This window comes from Arachis ipaensis, chromosome B9 (genome assembly GCF_059453495.1).
Source record: "Arachis ipaensis isolate K30076 ecotype BB chromosome B9, ASM5945349v1, whole genome shotgun sequence".
Lineage (NCBI taxonomy): Eukaryota > Viridiplantae > Streptophyta > Magnoliopsida > Fabales > Fabaceae > Arachis > Arachis ipaensis.
The window spans coordinates 138355498-138360603 of record NC_142444.1 but is presented as its reverse complement, the minus strand read 5'-3'; positions in this window follow the sequence as shown (position 1 = coordinate 138360603).

Genomic DNA, 5106 nt, shown 5'->3' with positions numbered 1-5106 from the left:
ATTTGAACTGGACGGTTTTTTTCGATTTTTAATTAAAAAAAATAAAAAATATATAAATCTTCTCCTTTTTCTTTCTCATACACACACCATCCAATTCCTTTCTCTCTGTCAGAGCTCTACAGAAGACGGAATTCTAGCAGCTTCTATCTCCCCCATAGCCCGCGGCCAGCACTATAACACCTTAACTTCTAGCACTGTCTTAACTTTTAACACGTCATGATCATACTAAAAATAAAGTGTTACGATTCTATTTTTCTTTTATTAGCTATTTAATATTAAGTGCATGTTTGGGCGCCATTATTTTGTTAAAAAAGGATTTTTTTCAATGAAAAAATATCTTTTTTTATTTTTCAACATGTTTGGCAAATTTTTAGTAGTAAAAGTAAAAGCACTAGTAAAATAAAAAAAAAAAGATCTTTTTTGAGAAGGTGTAATTTACATCTTTTTTTAAAAGATTTTTTTTCCTTAAAAAAAAGATGTTTTTCATGTAATAAATAAACAAAAAAGTACTTTTATATTGTTATACCCAAACATAATTGATTGATAAAAAGACATTTTTACATGAGATATCCAAACATAAAATTACTTTTACTTCTCTATAAGATCTTTTAAAAAATGATAACTCAAAAAAAGATATTTTCTTAGAAGCTCACCCAAACAAACCCTAAGCCTCTACACGTTAACTCAACAATAGATTTTAAGAAAAACAAAATTTCTTTTAGTTTTGTATATACTTCAACTCAACTATGGAAGATAAACATATACTCATATAATTAATATTACTACATAATAATTATTCATACAAGACTTAAATACAAACTTATCCCTATGTAAAATATAACACTTTATAACATCAAGGGCGAGGGGAAATAAACCCAAAAGCAACTAGCCAAACAAGCCTTCTATTCGTCCGTAGCTTTTCAATTAGTCATCCTGTCTGTACCTCTGAAAATGTTTTTTTTAAAAACTGTGAGATAAGAACAAAGCCACACATTCTCAGTACGAACGTGAACGCCGCAATAAACAGAGTAAATATAAATAGCTAGTTCATATCACAAAAACAATTTCACTTAAAACAGTTTTAAATTCCTTTCTTTAAATCACGTTACTTAAACAAAAACCCAGTCACATTAACAATTCCTTATCCATAAACAACATTCCTAGATACATTATTAAGACCACAACGCAGGTAAAATATCCATAAAGCACACAAGCACATCACCAAAATAACAGCACAATCACAAATAAATAAAATAAAGCAAACACAATCAAATGTAAATGTGCAAATAAGATGATGCATGCCTGTTCCTAGCGCAGGCCATGAGCTCATGTGTCGGTTGTCTACCCGCAACCCAACGTTACTCGGAGTGAACCCCGAATATGGTTTTTTTACTGTGCAGTTAGACACCTTGGCATCACGGTTACCCGTGTCAATTAGGCCTCATCATAATAATATTTTAATGTGTATCACAGTAAGAAACAGTGTTATCAGTTAGGCGAACATTCCCGCATTAACAGTCTCAGGCTATCAGTTAAGCGGGCAATTTCGCATTAGCAGTTTGGCACAAGGCCCGTTTAACATACAATTCTCATTTATTTATTTCATTCATTACTTCCCTTTTTCTTATCCTCTGAGTATCCTTTCCATTATGCCTCCACTTCACCTTACAGCTAAGCATACCTCTGCATCACCTTTTAACTTTAAACGTATCTTAGGGATAACTTACACGCCTTTATTTAACTAAGTTCATACATTCTGCCAAATTTGGACATATCCCTTGGGTCTAAGTCAAGTTTTACCACCTTTAGATTAGAATTAAATTAGATAGCCAACTTAATAAAATTTGCTACTGCACTAAAGAGAATTCAGAAAAAATACAGCAAGCAGCCCTATTTTTTATAAATCTGTAATAAATTCAATTCTAATCCATTACTTCTAAATTTTGGTGAGGATATACTTAACACTCATAAGTTTTAGGACAAACAAATTTCAAATTCATAGCACCTCGTTTGGTTAGTTAAATGTCAATTGGAAGTGCTGCCCGATTTTTTAAGGTGTGTTTGGTTTTGCATTAGAAGGAAGAGAAGCACGTTTGAGTGCATTGAACACTTCCTCTTTTTGTTTGGATGCATTTTTTTCTTTAAACGCCAACGTAATTTTAGGTTCTTAACGTGCGTTTACAAGGAGCTAGAAATTATAACTTCTGCGTTTAGATAATCACGTTAGGATTTGATTTATTTTGTTTTATCAATTCTACCATTTACTTCTTTGCTTGTAGTCCCTTTAGTATTCAAATATTTTAAATATATAATTATATTTTTTATTAAATTTTTACTTTTGATTTTGTATAAAAAATATTTTTGTTTGGCTTTGTTAAAATTTGTAAGTGTAATTCTTGTATATTAATTTATTATTATAATTTTGTTATAATATAAATTATTGATCTCATTAAAAAGAACAAAATAAATAAAAAACTAATTATAACTAAGAATAAAGTCATGAATAATTAAAATTTATAGTTTAAAATAGTATTAAATAAAAGAATACTGAGAGTCTTAAAAAAATTATAAGTAATATAATTTAATAAAGTATATTATGATATATTTTTCATATATTATTTTTGCTTTTGATATAAAAATATATTTTGTCAATTTTTATATATTATTTTTATTTTAGTAAGTAAATATTAATTTTATTATAAAATTAATTAATAATATTTATTTAAATATCTAAATTAAAATGATAGAATAATATAAAAAATTTATTTAACTTGATGTCTATTTTAGTAATTTTTTAACACAAATCACTTTAACACAAACTTACTTTTCATCAAACTTACTTTTCATAAATCACTTTAACACAAATCACTTTAACACAAACTTACTTTTCATCAAAATCAAGTTTGCAAAATCAATTCTATGCAAACTCCCGTTTATAAACTGAACTCCAAACACACACTTAGTAATTGGTTCTGAATTACAGCCCAGCTTCCAAGAGACATAACTAACTCCACAAAATAGCAATGGATATGAAATTTGTACTCACTTAAAATAGACTGATATATCTTTAAAAATCCTTTTGGAAGCAACTCAGAATTCCAAACAAATAGAAAGTTATAGCAGCTGAAAGTTGGTACTGCAGAACCAGAAAAACCAGAAAATTCTGCAGCAACCACTAAACTTCAAAAATCCATATCTTCCAAACCACTTGGCCAAATTCTCTGAAATTTTTATGGAATAATATTAACTCATTGAAATTTGATAGAAAAATGGGTTGGTTTGAAAATCATGTCCGAATTGCTGCCAGTTTTTATTTTAAGTTGCTGTCCAAACTGTTTAGAAATTTCTGCAGTAAAACTTCTTAACTTTCACTAACCAAATTTAGTTCGCTAGATTTCCAACTTAAACCAATCAACCACTCCCATTACTTATCACCATATCTACTTAAATTATGTCATATCCCTGCCCCGAAACCTCAGTTCCACATACATATCAGAAATTTACATGCTTTATATTAGATAATCACACTTTTATAGCATTAGAAATCTGCACTAAGTAATTTAATAATCCTTCATATCAAATCTTATATTTAAGCCTAAAATTCCTCTAAAACCACAATTTTAACTTTCTTTTGACTAACCAAAGTTGTCCAAGAACTCTTAATTCAATATACAACAATTTCATATCATAGGTGCAACGTAACCATATTATCACAGCATCCATTCTTCAGCATCTCATCTATAACAATATATCTCAAGTTCTGATTCATCAAATAAATTTCCAGCAGCCATAGCAACATTCCATACACAAAATCATCATGAACAAGTACTAGCAGCAAATATAACTTCAAAATACACAACATCGTCAATAATTACTACATTAAATCATTAAACCAATCACTAACTACAGCTATGATTCAACTCAATTCCAACAATTATTCACACAAAGCAACCATAAACCATTTGCAGTTACTCATTTAATTTTATTGGCATTCATAACTTAAAATATTTATTTTTTTTAAAAACAAATCCCCTACCTTGATTTGTCGAACCCGTAGGAACTAACCGCAATAATCCCATTTCTTTATCCCTTAATTTTCAACAGCGGCAGCAACCCTCAATGCAGCCAGAGCAGCGGCAGTAGCCTCAACTCCTTTGAGGCAGCAACAGCGACAACCGCACCAACTATTATTATCCCGGAGATGCATTAGCAATGACTAGAGCAAAACACATGCTACTGTAATTAGGGCAGGGATATAGCAGAAGGATAAATTGATAACAGATCAAGGAAGAAAGTTACAGGTTTCAGAAATTGGAAAAACTGAAATTAGAACGAGGATGTTCGTCAAATCGAGAAATAGTGGCAGCAGCTAAACGGTGGCAAGAATGGTGACTCCATGGTGGCGTGCAACTCGCCGGCGGCTGTTGCAGTGGCGGAGGTCCCCCTTCTCTCCCGTCGCGTCACTCCTTCTCTTTCTCCCCTGTTCATCAGCGACGGTGATGGCTAGGGCTTCTCCCAGCAATGGCTCCTCCGACGACATTGGTTCCATCAACGGCAGTGGCGGCGAGAAAGCGCGATGGCGATGCGACAGCGTCACGGCTCCACGATGGAACGGCGAGCTCGACGGTGACGATGGTCTTCGCACAGCAACGACGCCTCTTTCCTCTGGCTCATTCTCGCTCCTCTGGCTCTCCTCCGCAAACTCGCTCTCTCCTCCGGCGCCTGTGACGACGAAGACGACGGCGTCGGCAGTGAGGCCTCAGCCGGCGTCACCCTTCCTCTCCTCCCCTCTCTTCCCGCGGCTCTGGTTCCCTCACTCTCAATCCCTCCTCGTTTCTTCCTTCTGATTTCTTCCTTTCTTTCTGCGTGGGTGTGGGTGGGATAAAAGGAAAAAGGAATGGTGATGGTGAGTGAGTAGCAGTAGGGCTGGCAATGGGTAGGGTAGGGTAGGGTTTGGACTCTACCCTAACCCTACCTGCGGGTTGAAAATTTTATTAAAACTCTACCCTACCCTACCCGCGGGTTGAGAATCTCTCAACCCTAACCCTACCCGCACCCTAAAATTCTAAACCCTACCCTACCCTATCCTACCCGCAGAAATATCAA